The following is a 25,598-nucleotide window of genomic DNA, read 5'->3' as shown; positions in this document are numbered from 1 at the left end:
TTGTGCATATATGACGGGTGGCGGTGGGCACTTTAACGTATGTTCTATTAGTAACAATAATAATATATTCATTGACAAGTAAATGGGTAACGTTTTTAGTCATCTTTACACGATTTAAGAATTAATACCCCCATCACGAAACAAATTGACGTATTAACCCAATGCTTACGGGCCGCACACAATTGTGTTTTTGCTAATTAATTTTCAAATGCAAATTAACACGTTAATTACAAAATTAATTAAAAGGGCCCGTAAGCATTGTATTGACACCTCGACGTTTGCTCTCAGACTGCCAGCGAGTCCAAAATTTCGTCGCTCCTATAGTTGAAAATTATTTGCTATTTCACTGAAGTATCGCCGTAAGTGTTAATATTATATAAATACTGTCCTGATCCAGATTTCTCTCAGATTTGCGACGGGTAAAACGTCAAGAGTGTCGACAGCTTTAAGTATATGGGGAATACATCACAGGACCTGGAGTACACCGATGACGCTATACTATTCGATAACGCAATCGAGGGCATTCAAGAGACAATTGACAGGCTGAATGACAACTCACCTCGAGATCAACGCAAATAAAACCAACGTTATGTGCAATAGCACCTGTTCTGATCCGGATTTTCTTCTTATTGGCAGCGGAAAAAACATTGAGAGCGACGACAGCTTCAAATATCTGGGGGTACACATCACGGTAGATGATAAGTGTCTGGGACTCACGACTGTACTTGATTAAAAGCATATGCTGCCTATACGAAGCTTGCATTCTGACAGTGTTGCTTTACGTGAATCATGGCACTTAATAAAAGCTCAGGGCAACCGTAGACTGAGTTTCGAGAACAGATATGTGCGATGGTATGAGTAACGATAAACTCAGAAAACGAACAAAGTGTGAAGAGGCGACCTTGACCAGGCTTGGCCACGTGTTGCGGATACTAGAAGAAAATCTGGTACTGTTTGGTTAAAGCGGATACAGCGGAAAACGCATTTTGAAAATAGCCGATAAACTGGATTATTTGTTAGTTTGGGTTAGTTTAGGTTAGGTTAGGTTGGGTTAGGTTATGTTTGGTTATGTTAACCTAACAAATAATCCAGTTTATCGGCTATTTTTAAAATGCGTTTTCCGCTGTATCCGCTTTAACCGAACAGTACCGAAAATCTCAACCTTGTTTTACTGTTCTTCCAGCCAATCGGATTCTGGCATTTACCAATTAAATCAGAAGAATGAATCTCTTTTACATTTTTAAACATTTTTTTAAAATTATTTAAGGTTTTGTAGTTGAGATTCTCAAAACTACTTGTAAATGTTCATCGGTGATGCTTGATCGTAAAGAATTTTTATTGATATTCATAATTGAAAATGTATGTACATATATTATTATTATGTAGATTGATCCAAAAATAACCAATAATTTTCTCAGTAGTTTTCCCAGGCCTGGTTTATACCTACTATTCGATGACTGCTTGCAAGTTTACAAGAAAGCGATTTAAAATAAATAAATATTGGTTTTGTTACTTCGTCACTGAATAACCCTTACTATCTTACATTTGGGACGCTTAATGTGACATTTTATTTAACTAAGCAAATAAATGACGTATCTTCGATAGCGCCCATTGAGATTATCAATCCATCAACCCAACCCAAAGCACCATTTTTATTATATATTTTGAAATTAAAAAAAAAAAATAACTTAAAACCCACGTTGCAATATTAAACTTCTAATAATTTTATTATACGATCTACTCCCTACGAATTTCAATTATAACCGTTATCATGTTCAGTGTTTTAATACAAAAAGCTCGTATGGCTCTTTCTATTAAAAAGTAGTTAAACCTGTTCAGTATAAGTATATACATAATGCATTAACTGAAAACTACTACGTCGCACAGTGAAGAGAGTGGGTATTTCCCGCCGTCGAAAGACGACGTGAGTTAAATCATATTGAACCGCAAAATGTAAATCAGTTTGGCGGTGGAGAGTCTCTTCGCGAATATTACGTTCTTTTGTGCCGTTTGAGTCACTTATTCGACACCAAAGCGGTCACAATTTCAAACGGTTGCACTGGGAAAATACAGATAAGTTGCTCAACGAACGAGCAAATTAAAATATTCGACATCTTCGACGAAGTTACAGGTCACATGAATATAAATCTATTAAGATTGCTTTATATTATATAACGATGTGTTAGAGCCAACGATGTTCATTCAACTTTATTCTATTATAGAGATGGAGCTTAAATGGAAGCAAAAAAGGATATGTATGTTCAATACATAATTTTGAAAAACACTTCTGAGAAAATATATTATAACCAATAGAAAAAATCTTTTTTGAAAAAAGTAAGCCAACCGGCTGGAATCGAACCTGCATCTCTTGGGTTTACGTCCGCGCATTATCCTCTACGACATACTAATTGTGACACATTTTAACTATTGGCATTTTCAATACCTGCTCATATATAGCATATAATATATACCCAATAGTTAAATTGTTCGCAATTAGTAAGTCGCCTTGTAGCATAGAAGATAATGCACGGACGTGATGGAATCCAAGAGATGCTGGTTCGATTCCAGCCGGGTGGCTTACTTTTTTCAAAAAAGATTTTTTTAATATATTTTCTGTGTTTTTCAAAATTATGTATGTTTAATAATTATAATGGTACATTCTTAAATCTTGTTAATTATTCGTTGAATAAGGACTTATTAGGTTTCCTAAAAATGACTTTGAATTGTAGATGAATTTATAAAGAACTTCACACCATTGCTATGACATTTATTTGTAGGGCGTATAAAAAATAATATAATTAATCACAATGAGTCGAGGAGTAGCCAATAAACTACACTTCGGCGTTATTATTTAGTTGAAAAATCCGATAAAATTTGTGTAAAATCGTTTATAATAAATTTCACTAGAGTAAGTAATCACAATAAATATAAAAGAACGGCCGCCATTGCTTGAGTAAGAAAATCGGAATGGAAACTGAGCAATCTTAAATTATATTTTGTAGGCTTTTGCAAACTAATTTTAATTGTCATTCAGAACTAACGTATAAGATTTCTTCTTCCCATTCTCTAAATTCTTTGATTAGAACACGTCATAATAATTGTATTGTAAGTTTTAATGGAAATTGTAGGTACATACATTAGATTCACATTCAGATTAAGTTCACAAAGGGTATTTTATTAACAGATATTTGTTTTATATGAGAAATGGACATTAGTCACTTCCGTAACCTATTATTACGTCCTTACTCTGGACTCAAACATAATTGAATAATAACAGTAGATTAATTTGCCACTTTGTCACGTTACCACCGGGCCAACGTCGGCATTTACCGAAATTGAGTTACGCACAATGCGTTTATTTGCATCATTCTGTCTTTTTAATTGACTTTACAATCCTACATGGATCTTAGCTACTTCACGAAAAGGTTCATGGATATTAGCTACTTTCCTCGATTAATATTTCTCGGAACCTCCAACTACTGTACCTACTTGATTTTTTTTTACTTGGGGATAGTTGACAAGTCATCGGTGAGGGTGTACTTATATCGATGTTGACCAGTTTTTGTCTTTACCTACTAGTTGTTGGTACCAAAGTATTATACCAGTCATGAGAAATATTCACACATGCAGTGCACAAATATTGAGGCTATTATTTTCAAAGTCGGTAAATCGCAAAAAAATCCGTTAAGACTGTAAATAGAATTACTTATGTCAATTTTGGAAACATATTGGTAAATAATACTAATTGGCGAAAAGTGACATAAAATGACTTTAATGAAATTAAAATTAATGAAAAACATGTTCAAAGTGAGTCGTAAAATGTAAAAAAGGGTAATTCATGAATATAGGCTGAGATAATTTTCCGGCTTAATTCTATCCAAGAAAAATATCTAAAAAGGTTAAAATGGAGGTTACCGAGTTTAAAACTAATAGCCGAGCAATAACCTTTTGCCTTGTCAGCATTTTTTCGACAACGTAAAGATCAGAAAATCAGTTAAATATCTTTGAAGGCGTTCGACTACCTCGGGTTTGGTGATCGAAATGAATCGAAGTTGCGATAATGTAGTGGCCAGCAGATTGATGCGAACTACATCAGCAATGACTTTCGCAATTTTCCGAATATTCATATTGTGTATAAATAGCAAGTCATAGTTGATGGGTTAGTTCAGTCTCTTAGTATCAATATTAAGCTCAGTTGTTCCGTAATCTTAGTGTCAGCCAGATCTCAGTCTCCGTATTACCCCGCACAGCATCTGTTCCACCGAACCTCGAACCAGCGCACTCTCCCACCGTGTCTCGCTCTGAAGAATTCTCTCACCGTGCCTGGGAATATATCATCACTTCCACCGAGCTTCGGACCGCTAACGTAACGCCTGTAACATTTATTCTTGTACCAACTGTATACTATTACACTGCAATAAAATATCGCTATTTCATTCATCGGAGCAACCTCCAATCCGACTTTGATTTAAACTCCGGTCACCCGTAAAGCGGCCTCTACAACGAGACCCGCTAAAGCCTTAAGGCTATACTTCAGTTGAGGCATGATCTAAAAAGATCGTGGCTAGGCGTTGCGCGGATTGCGGGTTGCGGGTGCAAATGACGCATGCCGAACGAAATATAATTTGTCATATAAATCCAACATGCGTCCATTTAATGTTCTGTTTTGCACGTCCAAGTCAGAGGATCGATCACCCTCCTTTTGAGGGGGATCAGCACAATACTCGCCGGTGTCCATTTGACACCACCGCAGAGTTCCGAGGACGTTCCTTACAGGAAGACTGTAAGTGACATTGTGTACAAGACCGCATTTGCGGCATGGCAGGCGAGGTGCACCGCCTCCCCCAAGGGGCGGCACACTTACCGTTTTTTTCCAGACGTATTCTGCAGGCACCAAACTAGAAGACTTCGCACTGGATTAGCCAGTTCCTCAACGGACATGGCAACTTCGCCGCCAGACTCCACGAGGTTGGCTTGATAGTAGATGGGCCGGGTTGTACCTGCGGGCATGACCACCAAGATGTTGAGCACATCCTCTGGGATTGCCCGCTTATGGAATTCGAACGAGCGGAGCTGTTTGCCAGGGTCCGTCCTCACACGGGCCCAAATGGTCATGGAGATCTGGTAGCAACCGAGGCCAACTTTGCGGTATTTGAGAAATTTGCAGCGTCGTATGGGGAGCGGGATAGTCCCGACTCTTCTGTAGACTCATCCATTTCAATTCGTGACACTCAGTATGCGGGTACACAAAGCACTTAACGTCAGCGGACAGCAAAGCTAGTCCAAAAACAAACATTTTCTTAACATATTTATATTCTTAATCACTTCATTATTTTATGTTATATAAAAATAATTTATTTTGCCAACGAGAGATGTCGTATATGTAGGAATGTATTACAGTATTACACAGTTTACAAAAGCAAGCAAGTTTGCAAAGGTATTAAAAAATATACCACAGAGCGCCGTAAATAAATAATAAACGCCGCGACGTCTCGACGTAAATAAATCTCCGATTATGTGTGAAATAATTCTGAATGTTTTTCGTATGGAATGTCTTGTAAACGCAGCAAGTCTGCTGATTTGTACGAAATAAGGTAAGCTCCTATCGCAGAGCCTAAAACATTCGCGCATAATAATGTTGTCACGACTGCGCACTTTGTCCAAAATCATTAATAATAAGATTTTAAAAAAATAATTTCAACGGTTTTTAATCGAATAATAATAAATAAGTAATTATAGATTGTTTTTATAAATAAAAATAAATTTTATCTAATGATTTTTGATGGGTATACATGTTTTGAAAAATACGTAATTTAAACACATCGCTCATTTTTATGTCGTCAATGAGTTTTTGAAGTTTCATTGAATTAATGTGTCGTTATCATTTACTAGTGTATACCTATTCATTAGTAGTAAATATCGTACTATCCTCGTAAGTATACCTGACATGTGTGCTCTTTTTATCAGATCTCCACAGCCTACCTCTTTCCAAAAGTCACCCTTCGCCACTGATATATACATACATCCAAATAAAATATTCATTCTCCCATTCAAATACAATATGTTTATTTCGATGTAATCATTGCAAATTACATATAGGTATTTATAAAATATCAATAATACTGTTATAAATCTCGAATATTGCGTACTGTACTGTGGTCAAATACTGTAGTATGAGTATATGGTTAAAATGGAATAGGATTGTGTGTATTATTTTGGCAATTGATGTATGAAAATTAATTTTGACAATGGATTTTCGATTAAATGCATTTGCTCGCGATATTAATTAAAGCATTTTGAGGCAAAATTCAATCATTGAATTGAAATTACTCACTTCTAAAATTGCTTCTCAGCTAATAAGCTTTCTATGTCAAAACGCTATACCGACAAAGGAGAAGAAATGGCATTATGTGATAATTAATATGTAATAAAAAAATCGTAAAAAGTGCTCATCGAAGTCACGTAGTACTCGTAGTAGGTAGCTCACCAGATGTGAACTTTGAATTTTTTTTTTTAACTGCGGTACCGTAAAATTAATTACTTGAACGAAAAGAAGGTGAGAGACACACTTATATAATATATATTTAATTTGTTATTAATAAAAATGTATCACTGCAGTATGATATCATATGACGAGGTATTTGTTTTAAAAATAGAGATAAATTTTATATAAAGATTATTAAATTTGAAACAAGTAAAATAAATTAACATACCATATACCAACTAACTATTATATTAACCTGTTTTTGGTGTGAGAAGAAGGCACTTTCCTAGCAGTCTAGGACGATTTGACGCCGGGACAATAGGTTAGGTACGTATAGATACTTTAAAAATATATTTTATATTAATATTTATATTTAAATTATTATATTATGATTTAATAGTTGGTGAGAATTTAAATATGCACACGTAAATAATGATTTAATCATGCATATGTTTAAGTTCCAACGAAAAAGGAGTTTTTTATTTTATATAAAGCCTTAGGCATGGTAATTCTCAATCCGCAATAAAAAAACATTATGTTAAGAGTAAAATGAATTAAAACTACTAAGTAGTAGATAGAAACCTATTAAAATTCCTTGTCTACGTTCTGTATACGTGTTTACGACAGTGCGGCGTCCAATTGTCCTGGCGTCCAGTTGTCCCATTTCTCTTTCCTAGTCCTAAAAAACGGAAATAATTATTATTGCCAAGATTGTAAAATTTGAATATTGGGGCCTAGGTTCATACAGGATTGTATAGATATAGGGAGGAAATACATAGATAATCCAGTGACATAATAATTATCATTAATTTCAAAACCCCAGTATACCGCGCAAGTGATAAACAGAACTATTTGCATACTAGTGTGTGAGTGCATGACCCGGAACCTGCTCCAGTCATAAAGCCGAACAAGACCAAGATTAATTAATGCCTGGATCAATTCCCGTTTAAACCACCCTCCCCTAGCATCCACATCTACAATCATCCCAAATTACAGTCCACTAAAAAACACCGCCAATGTATGTTATATGTTTATATAATATCTATTAGAAAAATAATAATATAATTATTAAGTTTAGTTTACAAGACTAAACAAATCTTTATTTTTTAAATACACCACTATGCCTTGGTAGCGACTTATTTAATCTGATGCAAGCAAACATGCCAAATTGTATTTTGAAGCTTGTGGGTGGGAATTCGATTGGTGCATTGTGTGCAGTTATCGAAAGTTAGCAAACTCCTCCAATGGTGTGTATAGAGGGGGTTCAACAATTAATAACTATTTCGAACAACGGTATAATAATTGGCATTGCAATGCAGGTGTTCTTGTTGCTCTAACTAATTACAGAACACCTTTACCTGAACAATGGCGTCATTTTAGACAATACTTAGGAATTATAATAATAGTAACTAGTACTTAAATAATAAATATATAATTTTGAAAAAATTATCACTGTAAGTAATAAATACATTTTTATTATCATATGTTTTTCGTAAAAGGGTATTCTGTTCATTAGACCCACTACTTTCTAGTTACTTTCTAGATATTTTTATGGTAACTTTTCTATGTGCCCATTTTTTGAATAATAAAATGCCTAATTCTTGTCAAATTTGGGATCACAGAGAATATAAAATATTTTTTTTTATCGTAAATATTTCACTATGTAATGTTAACATTAATTTTACTAATAGTTTTATAAATGCGTTTAAAAATTAATAAATCTGAAAAATCTTCACCACTTCACATGGATGTACTGAAATATGACTTTATTCTAAAACATTAGATCGAGAGGTTTCAAATAATACTATGTTATGCAATAAAAATACTTTATGCAGTCATCAAATGTTTAAAATAAATATAAAGGATAATAAGGCTTCAAAATTATATAAATAGATTATCTACAACGTTTAAGGAATGTCCAGGATTATGCTCTGAAAATACCATAAAACCTCCATTTTGACCTACGTGGGTCCTTAATAGCTTTCAATTGAATCCAATTGTATTGTATTGGCACAAAAATATATATTCAATATTGAATACATAAAGATTTAGGAATGTTAGATTTTTATACTGAACAACAAAATTTCATTATGTATAAGTATGATAACGTCAGTAACAAAATTTGGTTAATACCAAACGTCTATATTACGATGAAGTTAGTAATATAATTTACCATAATAAAATTTATCACAAGGCAGATTGCCTATTGATTAGTGAAATTTTAAGGACCTTAGTTGAAACTTAGATATAAGATATAATTCGCATAAATCATAGACGGATCAATAGCATATAGGTAAAAGCTATCACCCGGAAAGTGAGTCATACTCAGTCCAATTTTTTTCTATTTTTTTATAATATGTTTAAGGTTTTAGTAATTCTAACGTCAATATTAGATAACAGGTTATTACGGTTGGTTTTTGATCCGTAAGTCATGGATTCTCGTAAAGAAACCAACAATAATTAGTTTGCTTGAAGTAAACTCTAGTGTTAATTTGTTATTATACTTTATTATTATAAACAACTAGGTGGAAAGCCATTCCAAGTATGTCCGAAAAAATATCGAAATTTTTGTTAATTAATAGAATAATAATTATGTTGGTATTTATAATTAATTAGAAACTTGTCTTATGTGAAATAATAGAAAAAGGTTGCTTAAAGTCTCTATAATATATAGTATTTAATTACATCATCAATTTTATGACTGTAAAGGAAAATTTTTTGCAAATATGTATAACTGTTTTTTCTACAATTAATAATTACTAATTTATTGAAATCACCAATGGTCCAAATTTTTCATACAATGTTGTCATACTTTGCATTATGTTTTCCCGTATAGTATGGAACTACCACAATATTATATTTTGTAAGATAATTATTTGATTGACATACATTATAATTTGAATAATTTATGAATAATTCGTTGAATACAAAAAATAGTGTATAAATATTTTTACTGTACGTAATACAGCAACAACGTTGTTTTCGTTTATTTTATTTATCTGTCGACAACATGTGTAATATATTTTCTTGGTTCAACGAAAACAAATAAAAATTAATGAACAAGTGCAATATATAAACATATAAGGTATATTCTATTAAAATGTCAGTGGCAGCAATCGGCGATTGCCAGCTGTTCTGCTAGGCTTATCAGTCTACAATAAGTGGTGTCAGACGATATTGTGAAGGCCAGACTCCAGAATAGACTACGCATATGACCCCAAATTTATATTGGCAGTGATGACTTGCAAATCGTAAAACTGACAAATGTCAAACTGTCTGAGGAGAATGAAAATCCATCCCGAAGGAAAAACTATGGCACCGTCTATGCTTACTTCACAATATATATATATATATATAATATCCAACACCGCCAAGCCATCTACAAGACCTAGCGAGACAGCCTGGCGATCGTCAGCTGGCTCTGCTAGTCTATATTAATATGCTACACGTAATAGTTTCAGGCCACGTGAATGAAGGAAATTATATTGCTGTTATTTTTAATTTGGAAGGAATCACTAAATAGTAAACGTGACGTAAAATGCGATCGAAGTGATTAGTCAATTCAATTAATACGTGATTTTTTGTCTGTCGATAATCGTTGTCATTTTTCTTATAAAATTTTAGGTAGTACGTATCATATTATTAAAATATGTGGAGTACGGATTAGGAATGGTTTAAAAACTGAAATGCTGTACTGTAAATGTAACTGTAAGTAAACTGCACTATTTTATATAACACTACACCGCTGATAATATTATAGGATGAAATTTTTATTATGAAAGTTCATCAGTCGGAGGTTTAAGCTTCGCAAAGCTGTTAGGTACAGATTAATAATATGGCGGGCTGCAAAATGCTTGTGACAAAGTTCTATTGTGTTCCTAGGACCACGAGATCATCACGTCATCAGCTGTTTTAATGCACGCTCGTAATAAGTTCAAAAGCTACTTACTTACTCGCCAACAGAGCTGAACTACGCGTCAATTTGAGACTTCTAACTTACTAATATTGCACTAACTATACTAAAAGCATATTTAATATTAAATACTTGCAATATTAAATACATAGCTGCTCTATTATGCAAATTACTTATTAATTACATTATTCATGTAAAAATAATTACAAGATAAAAAGAACTTTTTATATACGTTTTTAAATTTTCTGTTGAATCATATAAACTTGACTTGACTAGCTTAAACGATCAAAAAAATTTGTACTTGATAGAAATAATACTGAAATGTCATATTGATTTCCATAGTAACGCACGTATATATAAATATTAATTATTTAGTTGCTAAGACCCCCTAGCAACCAATAGTGGTAGGTATCGAAATAACTTTTCATACGAAACAGAATTAACTGAAAATGAATTCAATTCTACTTAAAGATGGCTAAATGTATTAAAAAAATGCATTGGCATCGTGTTCTCATATATTTTAAAAGTTTCAAATATCTAGCTAGTCGGGAAGTTAGTTAAAAATCGATTGCAGTATTTGTAACGGACAAACAACCACCGGAAAAATTAGAATACGAACTAAGAAAAAGTTGTAAAATAAAAAATGTGATATTATGGGTAATAAAAATACTAACAACATTATTAATTAAATTAGTTCTCTTTTAAGAATTGGTTTATTACGATGTGCCGTTTTTTTGTCTTTAAATTATTCTAGCAGATTTATTGCAGATGCCATTCTAAAAAAACGAAAGAGATTACAATGAGCCCAAAACATCGAAAAGAAAAATACATACATAAATAAATCGTTAGACGACGATTGCCTTTCACCGGTGGACTGCACAGAAATTTTGTGAGACATCCTGAATTTGAGGGAAAATGACCATAACCAGCGCCACAGTGGGTACGTTTAGGGATTGCTTATATCTTAATTATTTATCGATACTGAAATACTAATTTCAAAAATCCAAAATACCAGTATTTTCGGTATTAAGAAAGCATACACGTTTATGTTTTTTGAAAATGAATTTAATGTGAATTTTTCATTACTTCCTACTAACTACTATATTGTATATTAAATTTAGTGTATAAGATTAATTTTACCAAAACGCAAATATATTGACAACCAACAAAAGTTACATAATAATAAAAAATCTCTCAAATATTTATAGAATTGTCGCAATGAATTAACATATTTCGAAAAAAAACATTCATTTCTAATATATCCAATTATTCTATAACTATTGATCTAATGTTGATAGAACATTCAAAAAACGTTGAATTTGAGAGAGATTTTCTTGTACCTGGACTTATAGTACCTATTTGTAAAAAGTAGCAGTTATAAAATATTATGATCTATCTCTATACATATTTATAAAAGGTCGGCGTAATAAATAATAATGTATGTATGTTCTATAGCTTGCTATAAAATAGTGTTTTCAATAGATTTTAATAGCTATATTTTTTGATAGGTACTTTCTTTTTTTACTTTAATATATTCTGAAGAATACCGGTATTCAATAATAAATACCGAAATACCGGTATTTCTATATTCATTCGGTATTGCAATCCCTAAGTAGTCTAGATATTTGTATGTTATCGAAATTATACATTATTTGTTAATTTGAACAGAATTGATAAAACGAAAATTCCTATTTATTAATGTTATCAAGCATTGAGCATATTATATTGATTCAAAACGAAGCAAATTAAACTATATTACAATGGTGAAGGGTGGACGTTGGCTGTTAAGATCCGATATAAATAGTGCACACTACAATTTGTATGTCTTACGTTTTTGTTTTTATTGAACTAAGGCTATACATTGCAGAGAAGTAGTTAGTTTTTAAAATTCAATTAAGCCATATGTAAACCAAGCCATAATAGATACTAGCCAAAAAAAAACATTCGTCTATATATGAAATACCGAACTAAAATTATGCAAATAAATCATGCATCATTTGAGATATTTATTAAATATAATAATATTACGGGTTGGTTAAGACAGGGCTTAATGAATTTATAAAAATTATCCAACACCATCTGTAATATTTATTCTTCATTCAATGAAAATAATTAAGTATAGCTGAAAACGTGTGCACTATTTTTGTCGGATCGCCCATACTTAAATACTTAAATTATTAGGGTTAGGTTAGGCAAGGCTTAATTTAATTTAAAAAACTAACTAGCTCCATCTGTAATTTTTATTCATAAATATTGAATTAAAAGAAATAGGTATGAGTGACAAAGCTTATTGTGCACTATTTATATCGGATGTTAGCAGCCTACCTCCACTATTCGCCACCAAATTATATTCCATATGGCGAAAGTAAAAAAAAATAAGTAAAACATTTTTATTAAAAATAAATCAAAATCACAGAATTAGCAATATAACAAATCACAGTGAAACCTGCAAGGAATCAATCCATGCTATGATTTCTGATTTTTGTTCTAGTGTATGGTTAAAACTACCCAAGTGAATGCACACATGTCACATGACTCTACGATGTGTTTCGTGGTAAGTTTTACTATGCCAATTGAATTGACTGCTATTAGTAGGTATGACGAATTGACCGTTAGGATAAAATATTACGATGACATGTCCAACGTCTTAAATGTATCTAACTCATTCATTTTTTTCTTTAAAAACATCAGGAATTATTAAACGTTATTTTCAGTGTAAAAAAATTGGTAAATATTACACATTTATTATTGTTTTATAAGCAATAAATAAATTTCTTAAATATCACAGTGACTAAGTAATAGGTTTGTGCAACAGTCTGTACTGGCAGTTGTTTAGGATTGATACGTATATGTTTATAATCATGTATTGTTAATGAATATGTTCTTTACGTCATAGCAACATTGTTAATTTTCATTTAACATTGACACTTATCTATATCTATATATATATCTGTATAACTACTAATTCATAAGTTTATAACGTTTTTATGTAGGTATGTACATAAAAAGAAATACAATATAGTTTTTGTCGGCTTAAGGGAAGCCAGCGGTATAAAAACTTTGAAAATAGCCGATATACTGGATTATTTGTTAGGTTGGGTTTTCATTCCTGAATTCATGAATTTGGCTAAAATCGGCTAAGAAAATTAGCGTAGTTCCCGCCTGGCCTCCCGTAAACAGGCTTTTACCTAAAATATTAGTAATATTGGATGGATGGATTAAAGTTACCTGGATTATTGGATGGTGAATTTAACCATAACTTAAATTATTTATTAATGTAAGCTCTTGATTCCCATCTGGCATAAAGTTTCTCCCACTAGCAGGGCATACGTGCCGAAACAACATCTGAAATTTTCAAGTGTTTTACGCCACAAAGCATCTCGGCTCTAATAGAATAGGTGTTCATACTACAAGTGGGCTGACTGCACTATCGCCGGTAATAATAATAATTACCTATAGGGGCGGCGGAAAGTGTTTCCCTTGTCGCCATTGAAATGGGTTCACATTATATTGAAATATATAAAATTATTCCTATTATATTTCTCTACTCAAATTTCAAATTTATATATTTTACATACAGTAGACTGAGTAAAATTTACAAATTATAAACTAAAGACGTTCAAAACATGACACGGGGGGAGGGAGGGGAGAAACAAAAAAACATGATAATCAGAAGAGTTAACAGAAATACTATAAAAGTACATCATATTTAAATAATTTATAAACAAGGTTTATATTGATTTATCTTCACGTAAGTAGAATAGAATAGGAGAGTTGGAGATGGATTAAGGGAAGTAGCGCGAACTTGAGCTTGCCCATTGTCCCAATATTGGGTCGTGACGGGGTGGAAGAAGAAGTCGAATATATCAATACTCGAAGCGAGCTGTTTCCACAGTTACAATAATATGCGAATAGTATTTTTGTAACTACTATAAATAAATGTATATGCATTATCAAAATGGTAACGAAAATACGTTAAAAAACATTCATTCTATTCTAGGTTGAGAGTTATTATTAGTTAATATTTTTGTGCTGAAGATCGACTTTTTGAAAAAATTAAAACCTTGAAATGACGTTTGAAAATTATTTGATTAAAGATAATAAACAAGTTTTTAATACTAGTATAATTTATAGATCTGCTTTGATAATTTTCCAGTAGATGGCACGTTATGTTTTATTAAAAAAATGTACATATTCTTACAGCCAATTTTGAATGCATATTGGTTGTAAATAAATAATATACGTTTCTGCACATTAGCTATAAATAGTTACATTGTGGTTATTAACTTATAAGATATATATTATGTATTATTCAGTCTATTATAGGTAGGTACATAAAATATTAATTAAAACATAGTTTCATTGCGGTATTTTATTCATGTCCGGCTTAAATAATAATCACATAATAAGGAGTTTTCACCATTGAAGTATATTATATTATTATGTTTTTATTATTATTGATACTCAATTGGGTTTGCTGCATTAGCTTTCAAAGTAGTCAGCGAGGATGAAGTGTGGAACACTAAGTTTAATAATATAATGGCGAGTTATGCCGCATGCATGAAGATGCAAAATTCTTCCCAAAGCTGATTTGAGTAGGTCATTTCCGGCGTATACCTGAGATACTATTACGGAAATTGGATCCCGTTTGGATCACGGATGCGCTGGGAAAAAGAGGAAAAACGTGATTCATTATTTACCAATGTCAATGACTAGACAGAGACCAATGAGGTTGGATTGAATGCAATATATAATATGCACTAAATGCGGTGCTGGATCAAGGAATATGTCACTGTCTTGTAGTCATCATCAGCCTGAATCTATCCGCTACTGGATGAAGGCTTCTTCAAGCTCTTTCCACTTCTCTCGGTCCTGTGCGTTGAGTTGCCACGTACTTAGCAGAACTCACCAATTTCATCGATTCAGCTGCGTCTATGTTTATCCTATACCTCCAGAGTTTTCATCACTCTGCAAAACCCTTCGAAAAAAGATAAGAAAAGACATTCGTTAATTTACATAATGCTAGTTAACAATACAAGCAATTGTGAAAGCATGGAGAAGTTTGAATAGAAACAAGCAATGCTTGTCGATAGGAAAACGGCAAATCACAGCACTAAAAAAAAAAGATGGTTCTATCATCAAAAATTGGGAACACTTATTAAGTCGCGTTGAAGAGCTCTACAGCGATCTCTAAAAAGATGACACTGACAATTAAAGACTCAGATCTTCAGTGAAATGAAAATGATGAAGACAATGGTCCCAAAATTACATCCTGGGAAGCAAACTATGCTTTAAATTACATGAAAAGCGGGAAAGTCTCGGGGAAAGATGTTCTAACGATAGATATCCTTAAAAAAGCGGGAAAGGATGCAAACAAAGTGCTTGCACAATTGTTCATAGCCTGCAAACGCGAAGAGGATGTCCCAGAGGCATGGAAAAATGCCAGCATTTTAAATCTTCACAAAAAAGTTGGCAGAGAATACCTAGCAATTACTTAATTAATACTAGGTGGATATTATATACATGTAAGAAATCATTATATTATCGTCATCAGTCGGGATCGATCCATTGGTGGATTAAGGTGACGCATCAGTGAAACGCCAAATAATTTTCAACTGTACGCGCGACGAAATTTTGGACTCGCTGCCATTCAGTGAGAGAATGTCGAGCCAGAAGCACGTCACTTTGCTGCGTGATTGCGACGGGTCAATTAATTCTAAAATCGTGTAAAGATAACTAAAAACGTTACCCATTTACTTTAAAAAGAAAACGTGTCAATGAATATATTATTATTGTTACTAATAGAACATACGTTAAAGTGCCCACCACCACCCGTCATATATGCACAACCGTGGATATGCACGGCCGCTTTCTATGACGCTTTAAACGTGTCTGAAAGAAGTGATTTTAAGTGCTCATTCCGTCCCGAGACGGAGCCGCACGGGACTGATGCTGCAACCATGCACCGTAGTGCTTAAAGAAGAAAGTTAAGAAAGAAAATGTTTGTTTTTGGACTGGCTCTGCTGTCCGCTGACGTTAAGCGCTTTGTGTACCCGCATACTGAGTGTCACGAATTGAAATGGATGAGTCTACAGAAGAGTCGGGACTATCCCGCTCCCCATACGACGCTGCAAATTTCTCAAATGCCGCAAAGTTGGCCTCGGTTGCTACCAGATCTCCATGACCAATTGGGCCCGTGTGAGGACGGACCCTGGCAAACAGCTCCGCTCGTTCGAATTCCATAAGCGGGCAATCCCAGAGGATGTGTTCAACATCTTGGTGGTCATGCCCGCAGGTACAACCCGGCCCATCTACTATCAAGCCAAACTCGTGGAGTCTGGCGGCGAAGTTGCCATGGCCGGTGAGGAACTGGCTAATCCAGTGCGAAGGTTGGAGTCTTCTAGTTTGGTGCCTGCAGAATACGTCTGGAAAAAAACGGTAAGTGTGCCGCCCCTTGGGGGAGGCGGTCCACCTCGCCTGCCATGCCGCAAATGCGGTCTTGTACACAATGTCACTTACAGTCTTCCTGTAAGGAACGTCCTCGGATCTCTGCGGTGGTGTCAGATGGACACCGGCGAGTATTGTGCTGATCCCCCTCAAGAGGAGGGTGATCGATCCTCTGACTTGGACGTGCAGATCGAGGGGTAGCACCCCCGCGAGTACGGCAAGCGCGTCAGTAGAAGTTGTGCGGTAGGCTTTGGTAAGCGAGATCAGCGCAAGTCGCTGCCCGCTTAATAGTGCGCGTCTCACGAGAGTTAAGGAGTTTACTCGGGAATGCCAAATGCTGGAGGCGTAACCGGCAATTCCCATGAAAATTGCGCCGTATGCAACCTTAAGGGCTCTAGGCTTAAGTCCCCAATTGCTGCCCGCCATCAAGAATTACTCCCAGAAGAACAATAAACAGAACATAAAATGGACGTATGTTGGATTTATATGACAAATAATATTTCGTTTGACAGGCGTCATTTGCACCCGCGACCCGCAATCCGCGCATCGCCTAGCAACGGTCTTTTTAGACCGTGCCTCAACTAATGCATGGCCTTAAAGACTCCCATAGCTTCTTGCCACCTAGTTATTTGCTGTACTACTTACGTAGATTCACATAACCTTATGAGTTCGTCTATCATTATGGTCATTAAGTACCCATTTAGTACTATTGCATGACGACATTTCTCCAGAAGTTCTCCATTCGCCGAGCGACATAATATACTATTCCATAGCCATTTATAATAGGTATATGATAATTATATATTCAACAATTTTTAATAAAAAAATTACAACTAAGAGCGGAATGCACAATCTAAGATTTCGTTCCTAAGGATAAGTCGCCGAAAAGCATGACTTAACTATAGACAATCCTGAGTATAGAGTTAAGGAATCCTTAACCATAGACTACTTTTGTTATGAACACGCCCCCTTCTGTATTACCATTTACCACTGACAGCTGCTGTCAAAATAAATTCGCATGTCTATAACACAGTCCATACACTCAAATTCATTTAACAATGTATCTCAATATGGATATTGATAGTGTTAATTCGCTTGGCATGTACTTGCAGAATATTATTTTATTTTTATACGCCAGCCCGCAGAAATACAAAATACCAGATGAAGAATGACACTTGATGCTAGTGTTACCATGTTAAAAAAAAATCTTGTGGTGCCTGTGGAATCACGTATAATGACTTATAACGGAAACATAAGAGTATTATAATTAAATATTAATATGTATTTATAGTTATTGCATTTATAAAATGCAGTTGTCATATTTTTGTCATCGTTTAACAATTATAAAATAATTAACCTAATTTACCTAACGAGAATTTTTAAATATGGTATTATTTTCAATAAAAATGATCTTAACTAAGGACAGTGTTTCTGCATAGTGTTTTCTGCTAAGGAAATTTTAGTTATGACAAATGTTTCTGCATTCCGCTCTAAGAGTTTTATAAATTTACATACAACACACTTAACATAAATAATTATCAAACTATTCCCTTTGTTCAACGAATAATTCATATTATTTGAGAATGTAATATTATTTGTATTGAACATACATGATTTGAAAACATCTCAGATATATACCTACTAAAAAAAACTTTCTTTGAAAAATACGACACCCAACGTATACAATAATATATAGTAGTGGTAGTATGTAGGTATATAATATATCTGAGGTGTTTATAAATTTAATCTTGTATGATAAATTATCATTTTGCTTCTAAACAGAGTATATGAGTCTGCATACTGGATATCGATGGCGAACGGTGAAGGTAGGCTGTTAAGATTTGACATAAATAGTGTACATTAAACTTTGTCAGTCATACGTATTTGTTTTTATTCAACTATGATACTTATATTATTGTCTTAATATATGTGGCAAAAGCTTGTTAAGAATGCGAGACATCGTTGGCGGAGGGGTTAAATAAGTTTCCCTTATTAAAAGCCACGTGTGCAGAGAGCATCTCGACCACTTGCTGCTCTCAGCCCCTCTGCGTCCGTGCCACACAGTTTCTTGTCACTCTCTGCCTACCCTCGCACACCGCACTCGACTATCTGGATATTATTATAAGTGAGAAATTTTAAGTGGGGTGTAAAGGGTCTTTCACACGGACTTTATGTATGAGATAGTGTCATCATTCAAAGTTGAAAATGAATTTAAGACGGAAATTTCCCATATGCAGGTTTATATTATAACATAATACTTCATATTCGTTTATGAAATGTATTTAACTGTTGATGGTACCTTAAATTTATGTTATTAACTATTGATTATAATATGTCCTTATATAGCTGTGGCGTGCGGTGAGGCTTTATTCATGGGCATGCTGTTGGAAAAATCCATTATTTTCTAGACATTATTAGCATTCCTGACGTTTGTGGGTCCCGTTTGTTAAAATGCAACAAAATATATTCTGTCACATATCGCACCATCGCAACTAAACTGCCATAATCCAAAAAACGTCAGAGAAAATCAGCTTTGAAGTTTTTACCTTACGCATTTTTGTACTGTGTTTTTGAAATATGTTTAGATATTGAATGAAATTTTGACTTGAATTTGATGACTTAGAGATATGAAAATATTGGTACATATACTATGAACGATAGACAATGAAACGTTCTTAACTCAAAACACGTAAATTTGGACTTGTGGCGGTTTAGTTGCGAGGGTACGATATATCATTTGTGAGACAGATACCCTAAATAAACGTGAGTCACAATATTATATTATATTATATTATTCAATGTTACACATTTCTTTTATTGTGTTAATTATCAATTCATGGTGGAAATGCATTGTATTGATTATTTAAATAAAAACGCAAATTATATCGTACTGATTCCACTTTTATTACCTGGACCCAATGACATTATTAATGGACAACGCACTCAGTACAGTAGCTAGCAAGTAAATTTGCGCATAATGACGTTTGCACATGTCGACATAGATGTCACGTGACAAAATTTCGCAATTTCCATAATGCGATATCACGCATCGGGAATTTATAGCAATATCACCTTTATTGTAATTGCGCTAGAATAGTGTTTTTAGTGTCATTGTTCATTTGAGCGAACGATATTGATATTAAAATATGAATTATGCCATTCGGCAGACCCGACAAAAAGCATTGGGAATTTATAGCAATATCACATTTATTGTAATGACGTTAGAACAGATTACGCCAGACAAAAAAGTGAGTGTCATTTTTTTCCCAGGTGCTTCGTCCATATTAATGTCATTGACTGGACCGGTTTGTTTCATCCGCGTCAGAGGGACTTTTTCAACTCAGAGAATATTATTACAATAAAATCGACATTTATAATAAAAAAAATAAAAAAGAGACAAAAAATGAGTGCTATAATATTGTTTGATAGGCTGTGATAAATGTGTTCGTCTCTTTTTGAATTTTGTCCTCTGAGGCGAATGAAATCGGCCAACTTACTTAATAAAAATAGAATCAGTACGATAATATTTGAGTTTTTATTTAAATTGATAATATATTGTAACACATACAATAGTTTCGATGGAATGGTAAAATTATGTACCTACTCGTATGTCAAAGGAGTGTATGCACTGACTGGATATTCATAGAAATTGAATGACTGGGTATAGAGCACGCGCCTAAAACCAATCGTTGTCTATATTATTGATCTAAAAAACTAAAATTTAGTATACTTTTTGTTTCCATAATATATAGTCGTGGGCTATCGGTAGTTTGAAGTATGAATATTATTGGATTCTACATAATTATAATATTTTTCAGTTACTTTCCTGTCAATATTTCCATATTCATTATTGTAATTAACTGCATCTCGAATTATTTCTTGCCGATGCATTGTTGAGACACTGAAGATGTCATTCTTGTTGGGATTCGTCATACGTACTTCGCGGGTCTTTTAAGATGTTACGGTATTGACTTTTATTTAATTCTTTAGTTCGAAGCAGACTTGAGAGTGGGTCTATTGTTTGGGCACCGCACCAGTTGAAGTATGGCCTTATGGTGGAGAGGGTTCCGAAGAAATTCTTTAGACTCCTTTACTTGAGATTGTATGGATACTATCCGTGGCTTTATCCAACTGACTTTATCTTAGGCATGCTTGCATACTGCAGTCTGCAATTTAGAAGAAATATTTATTTAGCTACGTATTTTTTTCGACGTATACGAGGTATAAATGAAGACTCTGCCATTCTGGGCATTGTTGACCTGTATGTCCCTGATAACTATCTTAGAAATAGAGACCATCAGTTGTTTATTCTCCCAAGGTGCAGAACCAACCTGCCACTGGTAATGCCAATTGGGAGGGCGATTACTATGTTCAACGAAATTGCTTCGGGTGTTGATATATTCCACCTACGTGAGGATGAGTATAGGTGGGCGTTGTTTTATAAATTCTTAAAATAGGGTCTGCTTAACTAATCCGGTGTACTTCCTTGTACCTATCTAATTTATATATTTTGTATTTACACATTTCTACTGTTTAATAACATACTATCTATCTCTATACTGATATATCTTTTTTTATGCAATACTGTTTTATATTTCTTTGTTTCTAATTGTCATGTTGTGAACGTCTTAAACTTATAATTTGTAATGTCCACAATATGTTAAAAGATAAATAAATTGAAATTGAATTCCACATTCGTTCAACTTTAGTGTATAATTCAGTGGTTTTCGGGTTTGTTGTAGCTGGGATAATCGGTTTTAACATAAATCATAGTTTTAAAAATACTTTTGCTTAGAAGTTAATTGGTGTATTTTTTGTATTTTTTTGATATTGTGTTATAATATTCAATGTTTTTTTAGTAATTTTATTATTATTTTTATGACTTTCTCAATTTCAGCCATTTCCACAAATTAAAATATATATTTATTTTGCTTACATGTGACAAAATCTATTATACATAACAAAATATCACATTATATTTTACTCATTGTCATTAAATCTTAATATCTTAAAAACGCGACTTAAGAACTTTTACCCTGCAAACTAGAATTATTTTTTACAAAAATCTCCCCTACCACATTTTGGCTTAGTAATTCGATATTATGTTGGAATAATTCTTTTGGTTGTATTATGTTAAATACCTACTTACCAACATTTTATCCAAATGTGACAAAATATAATGTAATAGTTTGGAATATACCTAACAAATAAAAAACTTAAATATTTATAAATAGGTACCTAGTTTCATTCAACATGACTAATAATATTTTCTTTCACCGTGTTTATTTAAAAATTACATCATACGTTCATACCCGATAATAGTATATTAAGTACCCAGCCAATAGTGTAGTAATATGAATTGGCCATAAAAAAATGACGGCGCACGTAAAATGCAATAAAACATTTACGGTCAGATTTTTTTATAGCCTGCCTGCGAAATTAAGTTATTTCTGTTGGCAACGGAGAACTATTTTCTATGTAATAATAGGTGTACTAATAATAGTATACAAACCTTTTTTCAAAATTATTTTTTGCCTTATTAAATAGAGTGAAATAAAAAAACAACAATAATTAAAAAAAATACAAATCAAACAATAAAGTAGAATTTCAAAAACAGAATACACAATGCATCGCCAGCTATTCCCGACTAGCTAGACATTTGAAACTTTTAGAATGTATCAGAACACGATGCCAGTGCATTTTTTAATACTTTTAGCTATCTTTAAGTAGAATTTTGAATTCATTTTCAGTTAATTCTGTTTTGCATGAAAAATTATTTCCATACCATTATTGGTTGCTAGGGGGTCTGGGGTCCTAGCAACTAAATTATTAATATATACGTGCGTTACTGTGGAAATCAATATGACATTTCAGTATTATTTCTATCAAGTTTTCTATTATTTTGCCATATTAATAGAGTTTTAAAAAAAAAATTCGAATGAAGGTACATACTTGATTTAATTAAAATTTAATTATAATTCATTAAACAATTTCACCTTAAAAAGTATATTATATTAATTTACATTGGTTAGCAGGTATATCGTCGTCTCAAGTCACACCTGCTGTGATGGAAAAATGACTTGAATTTTCATCAGTTATTATAAAAATAATATCGTTAGATTTGGTCTCTCTTCAGTATGAATCAATAATTGCCATAGTTATTTACTATTAAGAAGACTCTTCTGCTATATAGGAGTATTCACAAAATTTAGATCCAATCTTCAAACTCAATAATTCTAATATTGTATAATAGAAAGTAGGTTTATACAGTTTCATATTTGAAACTAAGTATACCTACTTAGCATAGTTTGACAAATTTAAAAAATGCTATTTTACACGTTCAAATAAATCATTCCAAAATACATGCATATAATTTATTTATTTATTTAAAAAAGACACATTGAGTACATAACAAATTATTAATTCAGGACGTTCACAACATGACATTTACAATAAAAAGTACAAGTAATCAGTTAGAGTAAAAACAAGGTAGATAAAAAAAAGAAAAAAATAGTTTTATAGGTACAAAAGAAATAAAATAAAAAACAACAATAATTCAAAAAAAAAATACAAATCAAACAATAAAATAGAATTTCAAAAACAGAATACACAATGCATCGCCAAAAATATCCACATCTCTGGGGAGTGCATTGGCCAGCCGCACAGTCCTCGCTATTTGTGCCTGGTGAGCCTGACACGAGGAAACAGAATGTATAATTTATACCTACTATAAGTATATATAAAACAGCAAAACCTTTTCCACAAGTATACCAAATTTATTGTAAAAATCTTAAAAAAAAAAGTTGATGTCGCATAAACAAAACATTAAACCAAAATACCTACTTATATTTTTAATAATCTAATAGTTTATTTATTATCTACAAATTTGTCAAAATATTGTTTTATTCTTCTTCTTAATTTACCAACAATTTTAATTTTGAGATATTTGTTATTATTTTTCCAATGTAGGTTACAATAAATTATTGTCCGGTGGGTCGATTCTGCAGAATCTTGAATCTTCACAGTGATTGAGTAGATCTGTTTTTTTGCCTCTTTCAAATTAAATTTCTCCAAATTTTACGACTATTTGTTACTGGAAGACTGATTTTTCTTTTCATATATCACGTGTATTATCAATATATTATACTTTTTAATGTTTTTTTTCCCCCCACTTTTCTTATAATTACTACTCATGTGTTAGTCTTTTTAAACCATTTTCAATAAGTCTCCAATTATATTCATTATAGCTGTAGCTAATATTAATTGATATTATTAAAGTTGATTATGTTTTTTGTGTTCGCCTGTTATTGAAACTATCAAACATTATTTTTTATTCTAAATTATATTGTAATTATACTTATTCTATATGATTAAATTGTATTGGTTGACTTTAATAAATATGTTTATTATAATATATTATTTTTAATACTAAAACAGGCCATTCGGTAAAATGTCAGTAGTGAAGTAAAACAAACATATAAATAAATACCCAGGCTTTAAAAAAATGGCATTATAATAGTGTGACATCGTTGAACCCTGGCCTGGACTTAGGTACATGAGTCACCATCATCATTTGATTTCAATTAATTTATTTACTGTTTATAATTATTGAACACTTTAAAAGGTAATTGAAGACAGTTCCAAACATAATTCTACACATAGTTCACAATACATAAAGACTGTTTTACTTTCCATTTGAAATAATTCATCGACGAAAATAGTTATTCGCAATAATATTCTGTTTCCGTGAAGATGGTTTAAATAGTGGTTACAAAATTTGTTCTTTGAATTAAACGTACCTACCTACAATATTAATTTTTATTCACAGACATTGTTATGAATGAATATGTCGATAAAAAATATTTTCCAATAAACTGTTGCCAGATGAAGTGATTTTATTAAAATTCAGTAGATTTTAGATGTATAAAAAACTACTATTTTTTTCATTGGCCTCGTACCATAGGTTCACCATCCCTGTTACATATTATAGTAATCCAGTTTTTACATTGAAAATATTGCTTGAACATTATTATCATTTACTCTGAATTTCTTGTTAAGGTAAGGCTATTAACGTGCAAAACAATAAATGTTCCCTATTAAGCTGTAATGTTTTTTTTTATTTAATAGGTACAGACTTGATACACAAGATTGTTAAATTCCTATTATTGAACATACGACGGCATAAATAATATTATATTTAATTTGTATGAGTCATAAGCGGACCAATAGCCCTAATGACAAGAGCACTCACCTGGACACTGAACGCTGTGAAGTTCGATTCCCACTCAATCTGTTTTAAAAAAAATATTTTTAACGATTAACATTAATAAACTATTTTTTTTGTTCAACAGATAATTCACAAGATTAAACAAATATAACATTTGTTGATTGAACGTACATAATTTTAAAATGCTTCTGAGAAATATGATAATTACTAGAAACAATCTTGTTCACAAAAATACGACACCCAACAGGATGCTAACCTGCGCCCTTCGGGATTTGCGCCCATGTGCACTGACCACTAAGCTATACGTAATACGTACCCTATATGGTTGTGACGAAGTTACTTATTCGCACTCGGTTTTGTATTGTAAATCAAAGTATCGAAGTATATACCTTAATTACTAATCGATGACAGAATCACTCCAAATGTTTTTATAACTTTCTAATAATTAAAAAGAAAACTATTAAAACGAATAATAATTCACCAGATTTAGCAATGTTATATTCATTTATTGAAAATACCTACATGAT

Source organism: Rhyacophila brunnea, unplaced genomic scaffold (genome assembly GCF_057557595.1).
Source record: "Rhyacophila brunnea isolate RB1 unplaced genomic scaffold, BYU_Rbru_1.0 scaffold_1, whole genome shotgun sequence".
Lineage (NCBI taxonomy): Eukaryota > Metazoa > Arthropoda > Insecta > Trichoptera > Rhyacophilidae > Rhyacophila > Rhyacophila brunnea.
The sequence above is the reverse complement of the archived record's forward strand: the minus strand, read 5'-3'. Positions refer to the sequence as shown.